This window comes from Gossypium arboreum, chromosome 3 (genome assembly GCF_025698485.1).
Source record: "Gossypium arboreum isolate Shixiya-1 chromosome 3, ASM2569848v2, whole genome shotgun sequence".
NCBI lineage: Eukaryota > Viridiplantae > Streptophyta > Magnoliopsida > Malvales > Malvaceae > Gossypium > Gossypium arboreum.
This window is the reverse complement of record NC_069072.1, coordinates 99,657,738-99,684,881: the sequence shown is the minus strand read 5'-3', so window position 1 is coordinate 99,684,881 and position 27,144 is coordinate 99,657,738. Positions and strand designations below refer to the sequence as shown.

General features: G+C 35.7%; 1 pseudogene; it reads right to left on the bottom strand.

The window, feature by feature from the left end:
• Positions 1-7,145: 7,145 nt before the first annotated feature.
• Positions 7,146-7,245, bottom strand: LOC128290882 (small nucleolar RNA R71; annotated as a pseudogene).
• Between the last annotated feature and the right edge of the window lie 19,899 nt (positions 7,246-27,144).

Below are 27,144 nucleotides of genomic sequence, written 5' to 3'. Positions count from 1 at the left end.
AATTTGACATTTCCAGGCAAGCTGGAAAACTGCGTCACTGTCGCCTTAAAAGGCATATCTCGAGTTACAAAACTCGGAAACTGATTCCGTAAATTTTCCCTGAATTTAGACTCATATATACATCCCTGGATTTATTTATAGAATTTTGGTTGGGCCAATTGGTACAGTTTATTAGTTAAAGTCACCCATGTTACAGGGGTCAACTACACTGACCTTCGCACGTTACAACTGGAATATCTCCTGTACAAGGCTTCAATGCTGATGCCGTTTGTTTCTAATGAAACAAGACTCAAAAGGAATCTGGACATATAAGGCATGACTTCTAATTCCTTCTGGATAATTTGTGGTAAATTTTCAAAGTCAAGACAGGAGATCCAGAAACCGTTCTGGCCCTGTCTCACGAGAACTTTAATATCTCTTAGTAAACTGATCATATGATCGTTTCGTTACTTTCATATGAAAATAGATCCATCAAGGTTCGTTTACATAATTTATTCACTATTTAATACCATTCCTACTATTTTTAGTGATTTTTCACATTCACGTCACTGCAGCTGGCAGCATCTGTTTTTAAGGTAGGCCTTACCTAAATTGTAGTCTCTATGGACCAACTATAGTCTTGTCATACATAGGTCCACTTATGATCATATTTAGCCATTCCAATGGCTGATCATGTGACTAACACCCCATTCCAATCCATAATCACATCATGAAACAATATATAATTACAAACCACAAATTGAATGGTCTAATACCATACTCCACCTTTACGAGCCATTTTACACACGTACACATATACATCACAAAGATACTTGAAAACAACCAAGGGTAGTCCTATACATGCCATATCCAAAATTCAACTAAAGGAGTACCAAAGGGCTTTGATAGTGTGGTTGACTTCAACTTCGATGGTCCCGAATCCGATCGCTAACGAGCAAAATCTATAAAAGAGAGCCAAAGCAGCGGGTAAGCATTTTTATGCTTAGTAAGTCTCAAGTAATGAAATCGGCTTTGACTAAAGCATTACATTCACATAGCCAAATGAATCACTTTATTAATACACATTCGCATAATCGTACCTACTTCACACTTCATCAATATATACATTCACAAGATATCAACCCATTTCAAGAGCTGAAAATTAGTTAGTCGATTGAGCGAATATTATTTCAAACGTATCGACTTTTCCATTGCACATGTAAACATACCTTATCCTTTGGGCTTTTCGAGCATACTAATTGGATTTATTACAGCAACCAACGCTCACCTTCAACCCAAGCTTCTTCGGAATACAACCGGATATAACCACACGCACGAATGCCCTCGGGTCTTAGCCCGGATATAACGACTTGCACAAATGCCTTGGGTATTAGCCGGATATAACAACTTGCACAAATGCCTTGGTATTAGCCGGATATAGTCACTAGCACAATTGCCTTGGGTCTTAACCCGGCTATAATTACTAGCATAAATGTCTTCGGGACTTAGCCCGGGTATCATTCAATTGCTCATGCACACATAAATCAATAATCATTACACATCCATATTTCATTTTCGTTGCTAAGGCTCGAACACAGACATATCACTAGCATAATTGCCTTCGGGACTTAGCCCGGGTACCATTCAAATACTCATACACACATATATCAATAATCATTACACATCCATATTTCATTTTCGTTACTAAGGCTCAAACACAAACATATCACTAGCATAATTGCCTTCGGGACTTAGCCCGGGTACCATTCAAATACTCATACACACATATATCAATAATCATTACACATCCATATTTCATTTTTGTTACTAAGGCTCAAACACAAACATATCACTAGCATAATTGCCTTCGGGACTTAGCCCGGTACCATTCAAATACTCATACACACATATGTCAATAATCATTACACATCCATATTTCATTTCACATAATTCAAGTAGGGTCATTACTCAAGACTTACCTCGGATGTTGTCGAGCGGCTTCAACGGCTATTCGATCACTTTTTCCTTTCCTTTATCCAATTGTGGCCCTCTAAGCTCTTGAGCTAATTCAAACAATTTCAACTTATTAAAGTCTCACTTGCTAGCCTTGGCGAATACACATATCATTGACCCAACATCACATAACTAACCACTTTAGTCAATTTTCTTTAATTTCGCACACATTCGCCTTAGCTCACATCAAGGTAGCCGATTACCTAATTCAAGAATAGGCATCACTATGCTTGCCTCTAACCGAATGCATGCACAACAATTCCCCTATTGTGGCGAATATGCATGTCCATGTTGAGCCAATTTTATACTTCAAAACCAAACATCATCACATATAAACATATATCAAAACACAAATTTTTACCTATCATGCAACAAGCAAAAATCGCACTTATGAGCATACCATGGCCGAATACATCACACACCATCCCCTTTCAATTTTCAGTCATGGTTAAACATAGAACTCGATGTCTTACTCAAGAATGCTAAGAGAAAATTCAAGAGTAGTCAATCCATCATTACATGCATCATCAACAAGCTTCATATTTAGCATGCAATGGCTTTAACACAATATCAACCTTGGCCAAATACCATTTCCATGGCATAACAAGGATTTGAACCATGGCTAACATGAACATCAAGTTAGCAACTAAAACATGCATGAATCTCATGACACAACCTCATACATACCTTAATCTTGATGCAAGTATAGCCAAATCTCCTTCTAGATCTCTTCTAAACCAAAAATGGAGCAAAAATCCTCCCTTTTCCCTTAGTATTTTCAGCCAAAGAATTGAGAATGGATGAACAAATTTTTCTCCTTTCTTTTCCTCTACTCACGGCAACAAGGGGCATCCATCCATTTTTTTTGTCAACCTTTTCTTTAATGCTAACACATTATTTAATTGCTCCCAACATGCCTCACTAACCCAACATGTTGGAAACATGTTTTCCTTTGCCCATCACATCCATCTTGGCCGGCCACTATAGAATAATTTGGGCAATTTTGACATGCAAGTCCACCTTTGTGTGAACATGCACAAATAAGCCATTACAAATTAGCCTATCATTTTTTTACCATGTTTCACCTTGATCCCTATTTAATAATTTCTCATACATTTGGTAAAATTAGAGAATGAAACTTCCACATATTCATGCACACACATAGTAAGCATAAAATATAACAATTAATTATTTTTATGCCTCGGTTTTGTGGTCCCGAAACCACATTCCGACTAGGGTCGTTTTAGGGCTGTCACATAATCACTTATTGAAGGGAACAGTTATCAGATTCTGCTTAAACGATTTAAACAGAAAAACATAATAAAATTAAAACATGCATCTCATACAATTTATCACCCAAGTATTTAAACTCGAGTCCGTATCACACAAGTGGCTCTGATACCACTGTTGGAACGCTGGTGCCCCCAAGGCGGTGGAAAAATAAAATAATTAAAAACATTTCGGTGATCCAAACCATGGATCCATGTGTAAGGAACGAATTGGGGTGATAAAAGTTTCGAAATTACCAAAACTTCAATCTGAGTAGAGAGCGACACCTAGGCAACGGGAATCCTAAACCACTATCGAACCAAGCCGCAACCTTTCCGATGTCGACCTCTATGTAGTCCACCCAGTTGACAATGAACGGTAAAAAAATCTCAGAAACTATTTCAGTGATTTTTATGCTTGACGGCTGCTAGACCCTTTAGCATAGTTTCAGGCTTATTTATATATTATCTCTTTAGGGTTTTTACCCTTGCCATATATAACGCCTTTTAATTGGTATATCTTTTTAGTGAATATTAATTCATTAAAATTAATCTGAACATAATAGTCATCATTAAAATAAATATAATAATGTTTAACCGAAAATTATAATTACATTAATTATAATAAAGATTTGATAAACTATATTTATTTAAACTTATATCTGAACCAAATTCATATACTAATGAAATTATGTTATGATTATGTGTACAACATCCTTGTACGTATAGTATGTTCAACAATTTGATTTCCCAATTAAATTAATTCTATAATTAATTTAATTCATCTGACAATCAGAATACAATACCAATTATGTTTTACTCTGTTCATTTCAACCATAGGGTGTGACCCTATAGGTTCTTGTAATGTTAGCAGTAATATTAGAACGATTCTAATGTTACAAACAATGAGTGGCATCTAGCAATGCATCATTGCAACCTAAGTTACGAGAAGTCATGATTCGACATAACCTTTTGTGATTAACCTTTCATGCATTAATCCTTAAGTCCTATATCTTTGGAATGGGCGCAAGTCATGGAATAGTCACACTTGCATAGTCCATCCCATGTTTCTTGATACCTTAAGTGAACTATGATACACAAATAAGTATGACATCTCATATCAACTTATTTGAGCATGGCCATGCATTTCTAGTCTCACTCAATGAAGTGGCCTAAGATATTACTCCCATTATGTAGGAGGGACTTATCCTATATTGATCAACCATATCCCTCTATGTAGATTGTGGTATATCCAACATTAGTCTTTATAGAACAACCAGTTATGATGTACGTTTGACTATATCAAAATATACAACTCACGATGTTGGGATAATGATGATCTCAAGTATGAGGATCATATACATATTAATCACTATGAGTAATGTTGTGACAATTACATAATAATCCAAGAAACATACTCATAGTAGGTCAGTCCAATATGTTGTTCTCTAACACACATATTCATGCATTGATTTTGACACTCCATTTAAATGACAACTCTTTATCATCAATCAACTATATGTTAGTCTTAATGCATTATTGTTGTCCTAGCCAACAATAATACTTGACTAAGGATCTTTTAAGAATAATCATATTATTCTCAGGACATTATTATAAAATAGTTTATTTATGTACACAGAAAAGAAACTGAAATAATAATGGCAACGCCTTATATCAATAAACATGATAAATCAAGTATGTTATTACAACCATCTCGTGATTGATCTTTGGGCATACTCTTACACCTAGTACATTTCTTCACCCATTCGATTTATAAAATTCAAAAATTTGGAGCTAAAGAATTTAGGGGTAAGGTTGATGATAATCCTTCAAAAGTTGAAGACTAATTAGAGAATACAAAGAGACTTTTCATAGAATTGATGTGTACACCTGAAGATTGTTTAAGATGTGCAATTTCATTATTAAAAGATGGAGCACACTCATGGTGGGATACTTTAACCACAATGACTTCTAATGATCATATTAACTAGGACTTCATTCAGACAAAATGCAAGAAGAAATACGTTAGTCAGTTGTATCTTGACAAGAACAAGAAAGAGTTTGTCAAATTAAAACAAGGGAATCGATCAGTTGCTGAGTGCGATTGGGAGTTTGTATAGTTAAGCAAGTATGCCTGTAATATTGTATCAAATGAGGAGGAGATATGCAGTAGATTTGAAGATGGGTTGAATGATGAAATCCGAATGTCTTTTGCAGTGTTGAAATTATGCGAATTTGTGGAACTCTTGCAATATACTCAAAAAGTGGAAGAAATTTGAAAAAGTAAAAGACGTTCCGATATGAGATCTCAAGATTTTAGTAAAAGAGGACCACCCAAATCAGCTTAGACTTTTTCGTCAAAAAAGTTTTGAAAAGATGCTAATTGATTGATCGCTCCTTCAGGGTTCAGTGTTAGAGATAGACTTAGACAGAGTAATTTGAGGTCTGTTAGTTCACAGACTCCTAGTGTAGGTAGTGTGAGAAATGTAGAGAAGAATATTTGTGAAGAATGTGGTAAAAGACATTTCAGCAAATGTTGAGCTAAGCTGGGAACTTGTTTCAATTGTTAATCTCTGTAAACTCGAAATTATATAGGTCATTAAAACTGACTAAGTTAAGGTTCATAATATCTTTAGTTAGCTTTATTATCTTGTATGGCTTTTAGATTTATATAATTAACTATTGCAAACGTAAATTTCCCTGTGACCTTACATAAATGCTACAAAACCCTTAATCTAATATGATTAGGAACATGCATATTTCACTAACTAAAAGATTCATGATGACTTAATTTGGTTTCCAAATGCATAAGAGATCGAGTTGCCATGGAAGTAATTCCGAACATGTTAAGCATGATGAAGGCAAATTGAATTAATTAATAAAATTGTCCTAGCCCATTTAATGTTGATTATTTTGTTGCTAAAGCCTTTATTCATACACTTAGGAAAATTGCATTTAGATCTAAAATTGCATTAGGGATCACTCTTGCATTTAATTAATCTAATCATCACTATCCAAATTTATTGAGTTTTTTTAGATTAAATTGTTAATTATAATTTTACAGTTAATTGTTTAAGCTAATACAGTCCCTGTGGAGACGATAACTCATTTTTACTTACTTATTACTTGAACGACTACGTACACTTCCATAAACACATTACGATTCGTTATAAGTTTTTGGCGCTGTTGTCTAGGATTGTTGCCTTAATCATTTTCTTTGTGAAATTATCTTTACAATTTGGTTTTTATTTTTATTTATTTATTTATTTTAAACTTACCAATTTATTCTTTATTTTTTTTGTGATTTATTTATTATCAGGTGTTTTATGAGAATAGATCGAATCATTGATATATTTCTCGTGGACCTTCAAATCGAGCAGACTTTTAGATAGAGAAGACGTGAGAGATCTACTGAAAGACAAGCCGAGATAAACCTTGGAAATCAAAACGATAAACAAGGTAATGGAGTCAATCAAGTGCAAGACCCAATCTTCATTGTTGATGATAGGGATTGTGCCATCAGACAATACGTTGTGCCATGCTTCAATGAGTTGAATCCAGGAATTAGGAGGCCAAATATCGAGGCACCCTAATTCAAATAGAAACGAGTGATGTTTCAAATGCTCCAAATGGTAGGCCAGTTCAGTGATATGCCCATGGAAGATCCAAACTTACACCTTCGGTTATTCATGGAGGTGAGTGATTCATTTAAGTTAGCTAGTGTGACTGAAGAGGCACTGAGGTTAAAACTGTTTTCATTCTCATTGCGTGATCGAGCATGAGCATAGCTAAATTCATTACCATTGAGTTCAATATCTACTTAGCAAGAATTAGCAGAAAGGTTTCTGGTCAAGTATTCTCCACCAAGTAAGAACATAAAGTTACGTAATCAGATAAAAACTTTCCAAAAATTAGATAAAGAATCTTTGTATGAGGCAAGGGAAAGATTCAAGGAGTTACTTCGTAAGTGTCCTCATCATGGGATTCCTCATTGTATCTAGTTGGAGATGTTTTATAGCGGTCTCAACACACATACAATATTAATGGTAGATGCTTCTTCGAATGGCGTGATTTATTTTAAGTCTTATAATAAGGCTTATGAGATCATCTAAAGGATTGTAAGCAACAACTACCAATGGTAGAAAAATTGAACAGTTTCAAGAAGACGTGTAGCCAGAGTGCATGAAGTGGACGCACTGACTTCACTCTCTGCTTAGGTATCTGCTATTTCCTTTAATGGTTTGAATAATTTTGTAGCTCAATCACTAAGTCAATATGAAGTAGTTTCTTGTGTATATTGTTGGGATGGTCATTCTTTTGAGAATTTCCCTTCAAATCTCGAATTAATTTGTTATGTAAGGGACCAATATCAAAATAGAAGTGGAGAAGGGCTACAGTCCAACTTCTACAATTCATCGTGGCGGAACCATTTGAATTTTTCCTAGAGTAATCAAGAAAATGGCTTGAACAACAATCAAATGCAAAATATACCCAACCAAACCCAAGGTTTAACCAACAAGCCCTAAAACCTCCCCAAGCTGAATCATCAAACAATTTAGAGAACTTGTTGAAGGCGTACGCGACAAAAAAATGACACCTTGATCCAAAGTCAAGCAGCAACATTGAAGAATTTTGAGAACCAGATCGGTTAATTAGCTTCTGAACTTCGTAGTAGACCATAAGGAGCCTTACTGAGTGACATAGAAATTTCGAGAAATTTAGGTATGGAGCATTGCAAAGTGGTAGAATTACAAATTGGTCAGATTTTGGAACCTAAAAAGGTTGTGGTTGAAGATGAGCCTGATGGAAAGAAAGACAGTCAACCAACAGTTGAAGTTCCTACAACAAAAAAATCAGATGCTGGAAAATCTGATGAGGTAAACCCTAAACTAGTGAATTTTGAAAAACTAACACCCTCTTTTGCAGATTTACCTCATCAAAAAAGTTTTTGATACCAACCTAGAGTTTTATATCCTCAAAGACTTCAACAGAACAAATAGAAATAAGAGGTACAATTCAAGAAGTTCTTGGATTTTCTAAAGCAATTACGCATCAACAATCCGTTGGTGGAGGCTTTAGAACAAATGGCCAGTGTAACACCCATCACTCATATTCAATGCCAGAATAGGGTTACGGAGCATTACCGGACTTATAAAACAATTAAAAGTTCATTATGCATACATTTACACATTTCATATAATTATAATTCAAACTCAATCATAATGTCCCTATAACGAGCCTACAAGGCTATAAACATGCTTTGGGAGTGGTTCAAGACTAAACCGATAGCTCAAGAAATTTTTATGAAACATTGAAAATTTTTCACAAAACAGGGGACACACACTTGTATGGCCCGGCCGTGTCACATGGCCAATAGACACGCCCGTGTCACAGGCCGTGTGGACATTCGACATAGGAGTACATGGCCATGTCCCAGCCTGTGTCCAACCCCATGTAACTCTCTGACTGGGGTCACACAGCCATCACACACGCCCATATGGCTAGCCCGTGTGCCCTAAAAATGGCCCTACATGCTCGTGTACTAGGTCGTGTGCGAGGCCATGCCAAACCTGTAGGGTATACTGACTTATGCCACATGGCCAAGTCACACACCCATGTGTGAGGCCGTGTGGGGTATACTGACTTGGTTTTTAAATCAACACCAGGGGACACACGGCTGTGTAACATGACCGTGTGCCACACACAACTGAAACACACACCCGTGTCTCTGCCCGTGTGGACAAAAATAGGCTATTTACCAAGCCATTTTGCCACCCAATTTGGTAGACATCTACATCAAATCAATTAGCACCAACACAAGGCATAAATAAGCATTCTATTAACATTTTTCAAGCATAATTCATACCATCTCAATGCCAACCAATACAAACACATCAATACCACAATATACCATCTAATTTCATACCAAAACTCACTTGCACTACACAATACATGCACTATTCCATCTAAACATTCCTTTGCCTAGAACCATAAGCATTCCAATCTCAAATTCAACCATTAACTACTCAAACTAACAATCCACAATCAACCTTTCACTAAGCAATATAAATCACATATCAAAATGGCTTTAGCTCACACATATATATATCACCAACTAAGCCAAATAGGTTAATATACATGGCCATATACAATATTATATACAAAACATTTATAAGCCAACAAAATGGCCAAATTCATAACAACACATATTCCAAAATGACCAAAGTCCCTATACATGCCATATACTTAATATTCCAAAGTTCATAGGTACCGAGTGATAGGTCGATAGTGTGAAGCGATCTCCGATGATCCCCGAATCTGAGCTAGCCTGATAACACTATAAAACACGAGAAAAATAAACAAAGTAAGCTATAAAGTTTAGTAAGCTCATATAAAATAAACTCGTTATAATCATAACCACATAATTCAACAATTGATTATAGACACATGAATTCACATCAGCTAACAAGCCTTTCAATCACTCATTCACAAAACTATATACATTCTTCACTATTTCTTCGATTGAAAGCAAATATGGTTTATGCACATACCCGTACCATATCATATCAATCTCATTCTCAAACACATCATTCATTTACCCGTTGAACCATTCGAAATAGAAGCTGGATACTCAAGAGTCTCGCACACTAAGTACCTATACCATGGCTCGAAGCTAAATCAAGGTAACTTATATCTGAAGTACTGATATCATGGCTCGAAGTAAAATCATCCAATATTCATGGCCCAAATCCATATCGGTATAACTCACACCCGAAGTGCTAATGTCATGGCCCGGAGGCAACTTAATGTATCCCCTAATGACATGTCACTTGTAACACCCCGTACCCGACACCGTCGCCGGAGTCGAACAAGAGGTGTTAACAGACTTAATTCATTACTTAAACAGCTCAAACAATTTATTTTTAAAATTTTCAGTCAAGCTAGCAATCTGCGTCACAGTCGGTTAAAAATTCATATCTCGAGTTCCAAAACTCGAAATCCAATTCCATAAATTTTCCCTAAAACTAGACTCATATATATATTTACTAATTTGTTTTTACAATTTTTGGTATATCAAATTAGTACAGTTTATTAGTTAAAGTCTCCCCTGTTTCAGGGTTTGACTGCTCTGTCTTCTGTCTATTACAAATTAGATATCTCTTTGTACGGAGTTTCAATGACTATGTCGTTTGTTTCTAATAAAACTAGACTCAATAAGGAATCTGTACATATAAATCATGACTTATAATTATCTTTGAACAATTTATGGTGAATTTCCAAAGTCAGAACAGGGGATCCAGAAATCGCTCTGTTCCTGTTTCACAAAAATTTAAACATCTCATAAAATATAACTCATATACCTGTTTTGTTCCATCCATATGAAAATAGACTCATAATTCTTCAATTACATATTTTATTCATCATCTAATTGTATCCCTACTATTTTTAATGATTTTTCAAACTCATATCACTGTTGCTGTCTGAATCTATTTTATGGTAAATTTTACCTATTTCATGGTTTCCATGGATTAGCTAGCAATTTAGCATACATAACACCAAATATGATCATGATTAGCCATTCCAATGGCTAATCATTACCAAGCATTTCCATACCACTCAATAACCATATCATAAGACCATATATACAAAATGATTATAATGCTATACATGCCATACTCAAAATATACAAGCCATTATGCCAAGATGGTATACGGATAGTGTGAGCGTGCCTCCGACCGTTTTCGATTTTCGAGCTGGCTTGTCAACACTACAAGTAATAAAAAGAAGGGAGTAAGCATAAATGCTTAGTAAGTTTACATGAAAATAGCAAGCAACATAACTATATAAGCAAACATAAAACATCATTTGCATAATCATCACCGAGACATTCATATCACATTTTCATTTATCATCTTACCATATTGTTGTTATATCGAGTTTTCAACGTGAGGGTTAAGTACATACCGGTTCAAAGTATTCATTTCACAACACTTACCAATACGTCCCTTTCATCTCTAGTATTCCTCCGCTTGAGTAGAATTTTACCCGTTGAACACATCGAAATATAATTCGGATACATGGAAAGTTTGCACATAAGTGCTACATATGTAGTCAAGCTACCATGTAACTCGCCCATAAGTGAACTTGGACTCAACTCAACGAGCTCGGGCATTCGCATCCATAAGTGAACTCGGACTCAACTCAACGAGCTCGGATGCCTAGTTACATCTCTCGAACTCGGACTCAACTCAACGAGTTCGGACATTCGCATCCATAAGTGAACTCAGACTCAACTCAACGAGTTCGGATGCCCAAACATCCTAGTGACATGTCACTTGTATCCTAATCTATTCCTAAGGTTCAAACGGGAATTTTCCTCGATCACACATCTTTGCCATCTTCCACGGAATATCGAAATTGATACTTCGGTGATAGTTCATACTCATCAAGTAATTCACATAATTACAAATTATTCAACAATAACCACAAAGCATAATATTTCATGATAATAATCAGCATCATATCATATAAACAACATTAAATTGCTTAAAATGACAATTATGTTACTACATTTACACATGAACTTACCTCGTATGCGAAAATAGCTACTTTTACCATTTCGTCCACAACTTGGTATTTTCCCCATTTTAGTCTGAATTTTAGTTTTCCTTGCTCTATCATTTAAAATATAGTCTAATTAGGACTCACATTATTCAAATTGACCCAAAATCATATTTTGGAAAAATTACAATTTTGCCCCTAAACTTTCGCATATTTACACTTTTGCCCCAAAGCTCGTAAATTAAACTTCAGCCTATTTTCTTATGTTTTATGACATGCTGATCATTTTTCCCTTCTATGGCAACATCAAATTCTCACTCTAACATGTACTTATGACTATTAGGTATTTTTACCGATTAATCCATTTTGCTAGTTTTCGCTTAAAACCGAGTAGCTCAAGTTGTCTAACATAATTTAAAACCTCATATTCTATCATAAAACACAAAAATACACAAATTTGACCTATGGGTATTTTTCCAAATATGAACCCTAGGTTGAATTATTGCTAACATAAGCTTAATCGAACTACCGGGACACCAAGAACGTAAAAATCATTAAAAACGAGGCTAGAACGAACTTACAATCGAGCTTGGAAGCTTGAAAAACCCTAGCCATGGTTTCTCCTTGCTATATTCAGCCATGGGGTTGAAGATGAGCAAAATTGGCTTTTAATTTTGTATTTTAATTCATTTTACCCCTAAATGACCAAAATGGCCTTACTACTAAACTTTCCAAAAATTCCATCCATGTCCAATTTCTGTCCATAGACTTAGAAATTGGTAAAATTGCTATTTAAGACCTCCTAATTAATATTTCAAAACAATTTCATACTAGAAACTTCTAGAATGCAAGTTTTACAAATTATTCGATTTAGTCCCTAATTTCAATTTAAGCACTTTATGCATAAAATTTCTTCACGAAATTTTCACACAATCATGAAATCATATCATAGACCTCAAAATAATCATAAAATAATTATTTCTATCTCGGAATTTGTGGTCACAAAATCGCTATTCCGACTAGGCCCAAAATCCGGGTATTACAACTCTCCCCCCTTTTAGGGATTTTCGTCCCCGAAAATCTTACCAGAAAAGTGGTCTTCACTTTTAATCTCATATTTCGTGCCGAATAACTTTCAATTAGGCTGTACCTACAATACATCTCTTTAATTTCTCATATGATCTAAAAGCTTACAGTCTCAACTCTCAAATGTTCTTAAATTTTCAACCCTTCTCAGTTTCCCATGATATCATGACATAAAACTCGGATCTTAACTTCATTAATGGAGACCGGAATTCCAAGAAATCCAACAATCAAAGAGACCTAAACTTCCATGAATCTGATGAGTAGGAATTCATTCAATACAGATATGATTTATAGATCTCGCTAAACATTTAACAATAGGATACATCACATTTTCCTCTTCTGCTATGGAATTAATTCTGATATGGCCTCAAGAATAATCCTTCTCATTTCTATCCCAATATCAACACTGACAAGGATAATTTTGATAGATTCCAATGCTCGGCTTTAACCCCTTTAACAACTCCGATTTTATGTAACATCGAAAGCTCTAAACTATCACATTACCTCACTGTCTTGAAACACATCACAATTCATACAACGATACATTACTGAAAGTCAGGAAGTCTTTACTCAACGTAGACTAGTCTAGTTCAGACGCTTCAGTTACCAATATTCTCATCTATCCAAACTTTGTCAACATGTAATAAACTTTTCAGCTTTCACAAGACGAAAACCTTATCATTCGTAGTGACTTTAACTAATATCCAACTCTTTCTAATAAATATACACTTCTCGTTCAGACTATTTACTCTTTTATCAGTACAAAAATGAAATTATATTATCAGACTTGAGAAAAATAATCCTGACATAATTGTCACATGAAATCTTTCAAATAAATAATTCACCATACCGATTGAAACTCGCGCTTTTATCACCTATACCTTTACTGATGTCAAATCCTTATATAGAAATTACAAAAAAATCCCAATACTAAAATCACCACATTACCAAGATCAAATTAGAAGTATAGTCATATTTGACATGATTATCATGAGCTGAAGAACGTACTTCGAACATGAGTCATAATTGACAAATTATGGAACAAAGATAAAAAGAAAACCGAATAAAGAAATCCAGAATAAAGAGATCCAGGATAAAGAAACCCAAGATACGATACTATGCGGATAATCGAAAACCAAACTCATAGAGAAAATACGAATACCCGATAATTCTTCAAAGAAAGAAAGTCCAAAAGAAAACATCATTTAATCCCACTGGAATCAAATATAACAAGAACAATATATCTTCCCATACATATATATCGGATGAAGCATCAAGTAGAAGAAAGCAGAATCATAATATCATATGTATTCTCTCATCAATTCTTATCAGACGAAATGAAATAGAATACCCGATGAAATAGAGCAATATAAATTATAAACCAGTCAGACTACCAATGCTTTCATCCAACACCAGAATTAGAAGACATTCTCATATAACAAGAATTTCTTCAGAAGATCAATAGCCATAGAAATATTTCTGAGAACGGGTAAACACATAGAACATCTCAAAAAGACTGCTAAATCTGTCCAGACATAGCTGTCACATTCAGATAGTTCACATTTCAAATATCATTTCCCCAACTAGTTCTGCCGTCACAAATTTCATATTAAACCATTCACTAAAGAAGGCCAGTTCTGAATAAATTTCGATTTACACTTTTCTCGACCTTGCACCTGAGTAATTCGATTTACCAAAGAGAATTCCTTCTCTAATTGGGATAGTGCATAACTCCAATAATCTTTACGTCAATCCGATACTTTACTGGCTCTGACTTTACTTATCAGCTCATTTTCAATCTCTGATCATACTTATAATTATTCTATCACTAAACTCTTTGGGTTCTCAACCGGAAACTTATTCAATACAAATTTCATGCAATTCCATTATAAGTACCACTTCAGTAAGGGGGAGGGGTTGTAGGACCTCTGACTCGACTTTCTTATACATACACATATGACACAACTTCCATCATCATAGCAACATCATCAAAATCATGTTATTCATTCAGGCAATGCAATATTCATGTTGGCTTACACAAATTTTCCTATTGTCCATTTAGACAATATACTTATGCATACATTCTATGTTTTCTAGATAGCTTTACTTATCCATTCATTTAATTAAATTAAGTCATGCTCATGACATCATATAAGACCAAACAAACATAGATATTTGCATCACAGTCACAACTTTTATTTCGTGCATCATCATGTACATATCATTACAATCATATAATTCAGTCCAACAATTTAACATAGATAAGTTCATTTCATTATAATCCTTTATCTCATAAAAATTATATATCATTAGCATTCATCAACATTCGACGTCCAAATCAAGACAAGGACATTTTCATTCGTATCATAATATTATGACTTTTATTCATACCTCTACTACTTTCTATTTATTCAGTTCATCTTATCAAGTAAGCAATATACACTACATCATATGAGCATGAAGCTAATATGGATATTTATCACATATGTATCATAAACTTTTATTCATACTTTTCTGAACCGAGACTTATCATAATCATAATTTTACTCAAATACCTTCACATAACATTGAACATGGTCGGTAGCAGCTCGGTTGGAGAGTACCTGTCTAAATAAGACTGATCTTGTACTCATACTGCGTCGGAAGACATCACACTATCACGGATCGATGGCATGTATAGCTAAACTTTTACACATGTTAAGTTAGTCCGAAACAGACTAAACCTGCTCGATACCACCAAACGTAACGCCCCGTACCCGAGACCGTCACCGGATTCGTGTTAACAGACTTAATTCATTACTTAAACAGCTCAAACAATTTATTTTTAAAATTTTTAGTCAAGCTAGCAATCTGCATCTCAGTCGCTTAAAAATTCATATCTCGAGTTCCAAAGCTCGAAATCCAATTCCATAAATTTTCCCTAAAACTAGACTCATATATATATTTACTAATTTTTTTCTAGAATTTTTGGTCTATCAAATTAGTACATATAAATCATGACTTATAATTATCTTTGAACAATTTATGGTGAATTTCCAAAGTCAGAACAGGGGATCCAGAAATCGCTCTGGACCTGTTTCACAAAAATTTAAACATCTCATAAAATTTAACTCATATACTTGTTTTGTTCCATCCATATGAAAATAGACTCATAATTCTTCAATTACATATTTTATTTATCATCTAATTGTATCTCTACTATTTTTAATGATTTTTCAAATTCATATCACTTATTCTTTATCGAATCTATTTTATGGTAAATTTTACCTATTTCATGGTTTCCATGGATTAGCTAGCAATTTAGCATACATAACACCAAATATGATCATAATTAGCCATTCCAATGGCTAATCATTACCAAGCATTTCCATACCACTGAATAACCATATCATCAGACCATATATACAAAATGATTATAATGCTATACATGCCATACTCAAAATATACAAGCCATTATGCCAAGATGGTATACGGATAGTGTGAACGTGCCTCCGACCATTTCCGATTTCCGAGCTGGCTTGTAAACACTACAAGGAATTAAAAGGAGGGAGTAAGCATAAATGCTTAGTAAGTTCACATGAAAATAGCAAGCAACATAACTATATAAGCAAACATAAAACATCATTTGCATAATCATCACCGAGACATTCATATCACATTTTCATTTATCATCTTACCATATTGTTGTTATATCGAGTTTTCAATGCGAGTGTTAAGTACATACCTGTTCAAAGTATTCATTTCACAACACTTACCAATACGTCCCTTTCATCTCGAGTATTCCTCCGCTTGAGTAGAATTTTACCCGTTGAACACATCGGAATATAATTCGGATACATGGAAAGTTTGCACATAAGTGCTACATATGTAGTCAAGCTACCATGTAACCCGCCGATAAGTGAACTCGGACTCAACTCAACGAGCTCGGGCATTCACATCCATAAGTGAACTCGGACTCAACTCAACGAGCTCGGATGCCTAGTTACATCTCTCGAACTCGGACTCAACTCAACGAGTTCAGACATTCGTATCCATAAGTGAACTCGGACTCAACTCAACGAGTTCGGATGCCCAAACATCCTAGTGACATGTCACTTGTATCCTAATCTATTCCTAAGGTTCAAATGGGCATTTTCCTCGATCACACATCTTTGCCATCTTCCACGGAATATCGAAATTGATACTTTGGTGATAGTTCATACTCATCAAGTAATTCACATAATTACATATTATTCAACAATAACCACAAAGCATAATATTTCATGATAATAATCAGCATCATATCATATAAACAACATTAAATTGCTGAAAATGACAATTATGTTACTACATTTACACATGAACTTACCTCGTATGTGAAAATGGCTACTTTTACCATTTCATCCACAACTTGGTATTTTCCCCATTTTAGTCTGAATTTTAGTTTTCCTTACTCTATCATTTAAAATATAGTCTAATTAGGACTCACATTATTCAAATTGACCTAAAATCATATTTTGGAAAAATTACAATTTTGCCCCTAAACTTTCGCATATTTACACTTTTTCCCCAAAGCTCGTAAATTAAACTTCAGCCTATTTTCTTATGTTTTATGACATGATGATCATTTTTCCCTTCTATGGCAACATCAAATTCTCACTCTAACATGTACTTATGACTATTAGGTATTTTTACCGATTAAGCCATTTTGCTAGTTTTCGCTTAAAACTGAGTAGCTCAAGTTGTCTAACATAATTTAAAACCTCACATTCTATCATAAAACACCAAAATACACAAATTTCACCTATGGGTATTTTTCCAAATATGAACCCTAGGTTGAATTATTGCTAGCATAAGCTTAATCGAGCTACCGAGACTCCAAGAACGTAAAAATCATTAAAAACGAGGTTAGAACGGACTTACAATCGAGCTTGGAAGCTTGAAAAACCCTAGCCATGGTTTCTCCTTGCTATATTCGGCCATGGGGTTGAAGATGAGCAAAATTGGCTTTTAATTTTGTATTTTAATTCATTTTACCCCTAAATGACCAAAATGTTCTTACTACTAAACTTTCCAAAAATTTCATCCATGTCCAATTTTTGTCCATAGACTTAGAAATTGGTAAAATTGCTATTTAAGACCTCCTAATTAATATTTCAAAACAATTTCATACTAGAAACTTCTAGAATGCAAGTTTTACAAATTATTCGATTTAGTCCCGAATTTCAATTTAAGCACTTTATGCATAAAATTTCTTCACGAAATTTTCACACAATCATGCAATCATATCATAGACCTCAAAATAATCATAAAATAATTATTTCTATCTCGGATTTTGTGGTCACGAAATCGCTATTTCGACTAGGCCCAAAATCAGGATATTACATCACTAGTATCCTAAACTATTCCTAAGGTTCAACCGAATTTCGAATGCCGAATTGCAATCAAGTCATTGTTGAACTTATTAGAAGTCTGGTATTTACAACTTATTCAATGACAAAGCATTTAAAATACATTTATAATGAAATTTATCACATATGAACTTACGTCAGACGTGAAAACGACGAAATAAGTCGATTAGTCAATAACTTTAGTTTTCCCCTGATCTAGATCCGAATTCTGCTTTTCTTCATCTAAATATATTCAAAATTAACTTATTTAATAATATCTCTATACAATTTAATCCGAAACACACATTTAAGCATATTTACACTTTTACAATTTAGTCCTTATTACACAAAATAAAAAATTCATGAAATTAAAAAAAAACCCATGCTAGCTGAATTACTATTATGCCCCTAACAGCCCATATTTTTCATTTATTTTACAATTTAACCACAAAGTTTTAACATTTCTCAATTTAATCCCTATTTCACATTTTCACTAAAAATCACTTAACAAAACTTGTATATCTATTAACAAGCATTCATAATCTACCAAGAAACTTCAAAAAACATACTTATTCATCAATGTCATCATTCAAAATCTTTACCAGTTTTGCAAAATAGTCCCTGGGCTAGTTAGACCTAGTTGTAACAATCTCAAAAACATAGAAATCATTTAAAATGGAACAAAAACGGACTTACAATTAGATCATGAAGTGGTTGAATCCTAGAAATCTCCCATGGATACTTTTCTTTCTTATTTTCGGTAGAATAAGATGAAATGGAGAAAAAATTTGGCTTATTTTTATTTTATTTGTGTTTAATTAATGAATTACAAACTTAACCTTTATAATTAAACATACAAATCACTTAATATATGCCCAAAAATGTCCACTCACCATTATAATGGTGTAATTACAACATAAGGACCTTAACTTTAAGGTTCTATAACTATTAGATACTTTTAACTAATAAAGCAACACTTTTGCACTTTACGTGATTTAGTCCTTTTTGTCAAATTAACTAAGCAAACGATAAAATTTCTTAACGAAAATTTCACACAATAATTTTATGATGCCACAGACATTAAAATAATAATAAAATAATAATTTTGACTTTAGATTTGTGGTTCTGAAACTATTGTTCCAATTTGACTAAAAAAGGGGCTATTACAACTCTTCCCCCTTAAGGATTTTCATCCCCAAAAAATCTTACCAACAAAAAGGTTAGGGTACTATTTTCTCATAGCTTCCTCAAGTTCCCATGTAGCGTCTTTGATACCTTGTCATTGCCAAATTACTTTCACGAGAGCTATGCTTTTATTTCTCAATTGTATAACCTCAAGTGCTAGAATTCTGATCGGTTCTTCATTGTACGTCATATCAGGTTGAATATCAATTTTTGACAAAAAAATCACATGTGCTGGATTAGATCTATATTGGTGCAACATCGATTCATGAAATACGTTATGAATATTTTATAATTTTGACGGTAATGCTAGTCGATATGCCACTGATCCTATTCTTTCAATGATCTTCTACGACCCGATAAAATGCAGACTCAATTTACCTTTGCGACCAAATCTAAGGATTTTCTTCCATGGAGATGCTATCAAAAACACTTTATCACCAATCTAAAATTCAATTTCTTTTCATTTCAAATCCGCGTACAATTTTTGTCTATCAGAAGCTGCATTCAAACTGTTGCGAATTACTTTCACTTTTTCTTCAGTCTCTCGAATCAAGTCAACCTCGTGAATCTTTTTCTCACTCAAATCGGTCCAATACAATGGATTTGACATTTGCAACCATACAAAGCTTTATATGAAGCCATTTTTATGCTCAATTGAAAACTGTTATTATACGTGAATTCAACCAATGGTAAATATTTCTCCCAGTTACCTTCGAACCCTAAAACACAACATCAGAGCATATCTTCGAGAACCTGAATTATTCTTTCAGTGTAACACCCCAAATCGGGCCTAGACGTTATGGCCAAATCTAGCGATGTCACACAGAATGGATTTTGAAAACTAAGTCATCCCAATAAAAACCCTTTTAGTTATTAACTCTTATTTGTTTTTAGAAAATTTACAAACGTTTAATCAACTCTTAAGTTGTAACACCCCAAACCCGTGACCGTCACCGGATTCGACCACGAGGTGTTACCGGGCTTACTTCCCTTATTTCCCTCTTGGAAATTATGAAATTTTTGTTTCAGGCAGGCTAGCTAACTGCATCACTGTTACCTTAAAAATCATATCTCGAGTTCCAGAACTCGAAAACCAATTCCGTAAATTTTCCCTGAAACTATACTCAGATATACATCCATGGATTTATTTCTATAATTTTTGGTTGGGCCAATTGGTACAGTTTATTAGTTAAAGTTACCCATGTTACAGGGGTCGACTGCACTGACCTTCGCGCGTTACAACTTGAATATCTCTCTGTACAGGGCTTTAATACTGGTGATGTTTGTTTCTAATAAAACTAGACTCAAAATGGAATCTGCAAATATAAGGAATGACTTCTAATTCTTTCTGGATAATTTATAGTAAATTTTCAAAGTCGAGACAGGGGATCCAGAAACCGTTCTGGCCCTGTCTCACGAGAACTTTAATATCTCTCAGTAGACTGCTCATATGGTCGTTTCGTTTCATCCATATGAAAATAGATTCATCAAGGTTCAATTTCATAATTTATTCACTATTTAATTCTACTTCTAATATTTTTAGTGATTTTTCAATCTCATATCACTGCTGCTGTCTGCAACAGTTACTGCGATGAGACTATGCCAATTTCATGAATCTTTCCTTGACCTTACTAATCATCCATCATACATGACACAAATTATGGCCACCTTATCAAAATTAAAGTTTCTAAGACTCGTGGCTATAGGTTCTAGCATCCCACTCAACGACCACATAGGCCATTTTCACATGGCTTAAAGTTTACAACCCATAATTCAACAAAACATAATAGCCTATACATGCCAAATGTTCTCCTAGTTCAACTACGAAGACAATACCAAAAGATTTCCAGCCGGTGTGATGACTTCAATGACGGTTCCGAGCACACAAACAATACGAGTCCAAGAGACCTAAAAGGGGTGACAAGAAAACACCGAGTGAGTTTATAACTCAAGAAGTCATAAGCATTCAACCACCATCCATTAATAAAGTTATCACAACATGAAACAATAAACGAGGCTAGGTACTCATCCATACCGAAACTATACCATAATTCCTCGGACCTTTCGGTTCAATCCCATACCAAGTCATACATCCACATTTCATATTCTACACGATAAGATATTTGAGGCATTTTCACACACTAACTCATATTCACCACAATCACACAATTGCAATCATCACATAGATTTAAAGCTTACCAAGCTCAACCCCGAGCATGAACATATTGCCTATTCGTCATGAGCTCAAGGTACTTACCCGATCCGCTGTCCGGGTTTAACTCGATAATGTCGCACACTCAGTGCCAATTGTAATGCAAGAGCATATAGTGAATCCGCACACTTAGTGCTATAAAATCAGCTCGCACACATAGTACTATATAATCAAATTCGCACACTTAGTGCTATACAATTTTAAACCCGCACACGTAGTGCAAATCTTGTCACCGTGTCCATTTATACCCGCACACTTAGTGCCAATCTTGTCACCGTGTCCATTTATACCCGCACACTTAGTGCCGAGACCAATACTTTATGCAATTTACCACCTTTATACATTCAACGATGGCATCATTCCATACACATACATTTCCATTTACACATCAATTCATTAAACACAATTGCATATATATTATGATCATTTAAATCAATACCAAATATATGCTTAATGACTTACCTCGGATGTTGTCGAATGTCTTCAACGGCTATTCAATTACTTTTTCTTTCCCCTTGTCCAACTTCGATCCTCTAAGCTCTTGGGCTAATTCAAACAAATTTATCTTATTAAAGTCCCATCATGCTAGCTTATGGCGAATACCCATATCAAATAAGCAATTTACCTTAACTCGTAACCCACATAGCCAAGTTACACATATAACCCTTATGACCGAATATGAATATCACCAAAATCTCTATGACTTAACCTTCAGCCTTCATAGCCGAATATATATATAGCTTATCAAATAGACATTTATTCACCTTCCCTTAACACATATTAGTCAATTAGTCCATGCATTATCCTTGACACACCCGGTCATTAAAGCAATAACCTATTAACATCCAAGCATATTATGCTAAAATTTCTTCTAAGGCGAATTCATGTACCATCCTTAATACTCATACAATTATTTTATTTTAAATAATTTACACACACCATTTACCTAACATCAATTAACTAGACACTTTAAGGATTTCTTCTTTGACTATACACACATTCGGCAACTATCCATACACACACAAGCCGATTTTTTCCTATCACCCAAACCATCTACATGAACACTTAACTAACTCAAACTTCACCCATCCACAAATACTCATTACAACACAAAGACAACAATCCTTTTCGTCAATTTCTTCCATGGCCGATTACCCAATATTACCACACAACCAAGATTTTGACATGGCTAAGTAGGAAATTTTAGTAGCTAGCTTAAAGTATGCTAACCTTTCAAGAACTAACATGAACTCACTTACCTTAATTCAAGCTCAAGGGTGACCAAACCTTCTTTTTCTTTCTTCTTCAATTCGGCCAAGCACGTTCAAAGATGAACAATTTTTTTTTCTTTTCTTTGTTCACTTCACAGCAAATGGGGGAGGCATCCACACACTTTTTTTGCTATCATCATTTTCCTTTTTTCCCTTTCTTTATTACTAGCTTTTATTCTATTGTTTTCTACATACCCCACTAACATAACATGTTGGAAACATGTTTCCTTGCCCATAATTTTGTCATGGCGGCCACTATCCTTGTCAAATGGATTATTTGACATGCAACTCCATTTATTTTACTTCATTCCTTTATTAACCTCTTAAAATTAGCCACATATAATTGAATCCTTTCACATGAGTCCCTTTTCTTTCAATTCACATTCAAATTAACTAAATCAAAGAATTAAAATTCACACATGCATTTTCACATATTTAGACAAGAACTATCATACTCAAATGATTTAGTGATTCGGTTTAGCGGTCTGAAACCGCTTTCCGACTAGGGTCACTTTAGGGATGTCACAACTCTCCCCACTTAAGAAATTTTCGTCCCAGAAAATCTTACCGTAAATAGGTTTGGGTATCGCTCTTTCATAGAGTTCTCGGGTTCCCAAGTGGCTTCTTCAATTCGTGTTTATGCCACACCACCTTCACTAATGGGATTTTCTTATTTCGCAACTCTTTTACTTCACGCATCGAATGCTAACGGCTCTTCTTCATAACTCAAATTAGGTGAATCTCAATCTCGGATGGAGTGATTACGTGCGACGGTCGGATCTATATCGTCAAGCATCGAGACATGGAAAACGTTGTAAATCTTTTCGAGCTCGGGGTAAAATTAATCGATGCGCTCTTGGCCCAACTCGTTCGAGATACTTCATACGGACCGATGAATCTCGGACTCAATTTGCCCTTACGGCCAAATCTAAGCACCTTCTTCCGGGTGAGACTTTAAGAAATACCTTGTCTCCAACCCGATATTCCATGTCTTTTCTTTTCAAATCCGCGTCGACTTTTGGCGATCCGGCGACTTTCAAACCTTCATGAATTACTCGAACTTTCGCTCGGCATCCTTAATCAAATCAACCCAAGACTTTACTTTCACTAAGTTTAGTCGAATAATGGGTACGGCATTTACGATCGTATAAAGCCTCGTGAGGCGCCATCTTAATACTTGATTGAAAACTATTGTTGTAAGTGAATTCAATCAAAGGTAATTACTGTTCCCATGAACCACTAAACTCAAGGATGCAACATCTCAACATATCCTCGAGTATTTGAATTATCCGTTCGGATTGACCATCGGTTTGGTCTCTAATTCGACTACTAGCACCTCATCGGGTGAAACGGATAGATGAGCATCCATCGCTCTCAAAGCAAGCGGTGCCTTGCGACTTAAAGCACCGCCACCACGTTGGCCTTTCCGGGTGATAATCAATGATGAGTTCATAGTCTTTCAACAACTCAAGCCAACGTCTTTGTCGCAGGTTTAAATCTCTCTGAGTCATCAAATATTTTAGACTCTTGTGGTCCGAATAAATGTGACACCTTTCTCCAAACAAGTAATGCCGCCATATCTTCAAGGCGAACATTATGGTCGCTAGTTCAAGGTCATGGGTCGGATAGTTTCTCTCATGCGGCTTTAGTTGTCTCGACGCGTAAGCCACAACTCGACCTTCTTCCATCAACACACAACCTAACCCAAGCAAGGATGCGTCCATCAGATATGACAAACTCTTTCTGGGACTCGGTTGTACTAGTCTGGGGCTTGGTTAAATGTGTTTTTAGTCGATCGAAACTTTCTTGACAGCGTTACGACCACTCGAACTTAACATCTTTTGAAGTAGTTTTGTCATCGGTGCAACTATCATCGAAAATCCTTTCACAAATCGTCGATAGTATCCGGCAAGCCCCAAAAAGCTCCTAACCTCGGTAACATTCCTTGGAGGTTTCCAATCGACTATGGTCGAAATTTTGTTCGGGTCCACCGACGACACCGATCACGGACACCACGTGCCCCAAAAGCTAACCTCTTTCAACCAAAATTCACATTCTTGAACTTTGCGTATAACTGCTTATCTCGTAAAATTTGCATCATTATCCTCAGGTGCTCAGCATGTTCGGTTTCATCTCTCGAATAGACCAAAATGTCATTGATAAATACAACTACGAACCGATCCAAGTATGGCCTGAAAATTCTATTCATTAAATCCATAAATACCGCAGGGGCATTAGTAAGCCCAAACGGCATCACCAAGAATTCGTAGTGACCGTACCTCATTCTAAAAACGGTTTTGGGTATGTCCGATTCTCGGACCCTCAATTGATAGTACCCCGACCTCAAATCTATCTTTGAAAACATTGAGGCTCCCTTTAATTGATCAAACAAATCGTCAATTCGTGGCAATGGATATTTATTTTTTATCGTCACTTTATTGAGTTGACGATAGTCGATGCACAACCTCATGGTTCCGTCCTTCTTTTTCACAAACAATACAGGTGCGCCCCATGGAGAAAAACTCAGTCGAGCAAAACCTCTATCCGTCAATTCTTGCAATTGAACCTTAAATTCCTTTAATTCCGTTAATGCCATACGATACGGGGCTATTGAAATCGGCGTAGTACTCGGTACAACTTCGATGCGAATTCCACTTCTCAAACCGGTGGCAATCCGGTAACTCCTCGGAAAAATATCCGAATACTCACAAACCACTCGGTACCGATTCGAGTTTCCTTTCCATCTCTTTACTTTCAAACACATACGCAAGGTATGTTTCACACCCTTTTCACATACCTCCGGCGGTCATAGAAGATATTATCATTGGCGCTCCTTTTAAATCGATGAGACTCGACTCGGACTACCTCATTATTTGCACCCTCAAATCAATGGTTTTCCTTTTGCGATCCACCACTTGCATCATGTACTGATCACCAATCCATACTAAGAATAACATCGAATTCATTAAATGGTAGAAGCATCGGATCGGTAGGAAAACAGGATTTTCAATTATTAGGGGCATCTCTTGCACACTTTATCAACGAGCACGTATTGACCCAAAGGGTTTGACACTCGAATTACGAACTCGAGAGACTCAACGGTAGAGTCTTCTTGGATGCTAAGGTTTCACATACATATGAGTGAGTAGAGCCGGGTCAATCAATGCAATCACACTAGTATCAAAGAGAGTAAAAGTACCGGTGATAACGTCGGGGAGGATGCCTCCTCTCGTGCGCGGATGGCATATGCTCTAGCGAGAGCACGGGTCTCGGATCGGACAGCCGTATTAGAGGCTCCTCTCGATTACCACTCCTACCTCCAGAGATTCTCGGGGCCTACCTCCACCGTCGTTCCACTAGGTCTTGCACCTTGCGTCTTATTCCTCTCATCTAGCCGTGCAATCTCTAATGAAGTGGTCCTTGAACCGCATCCATAACAGGCCCTATTAATGACTTACCCCAACATTCACCTAGGTGTCGTCTTCCACATTGGGGCATTCAGTCTCTCTTGACGATTATTGCCCACACTAGCTACCAAGTAGCTCGGAGTCCGTCAATGGTCGGGCTCTAATGGAAATTCCTGCATCGTCCTCGACTTCTGGTGTCCTCCACGAACCTCTTTACAGTAGAGAACGGAGCTTTACTCGTCGATCTTTTACGGTAATCTCTTGCTTCAAATTCAGCCTTCTTCTTCTCCTTCCCAAGTTCTTCCGCCTTGCATGCTCGTTCGACTTGTGTCACGAACTCCTTTATCTCCAAAATTCCCACTAGTAACTTTAACTCTTCATTCAATCCTTCTTCAAATCTTTTGCACATCGCAACCTCATCAGCCACACACTCCCGAGCATACCGACTAAGTCTTACGAACTCATGTTCGTATTCAGATACGGTCATCCGGCCTTGTTTGAGTTCCAAGAATTCCTTACGCTTCTGATCGATGAACCGTTGACTAATGTATTTCTTTCGAAATTCGGATTGAAAGAAATCCCAAGTAACTCGTTCATTTGGGACTATGGAAATTAAAGTCCTCCACCAATAGTAAGCTGAGTCTCATAACAAGGATATAGCACACTTAAGACATTCATCGGGTGTGCATGACAGTTCATCTAACACTCTAATGGTGTTATCGAGCCAGAACTCGGCCTTTTCGGCATCATCAGTAACTATGGCCTTGAACTCCTCGGCCCCACGCTTCCTAA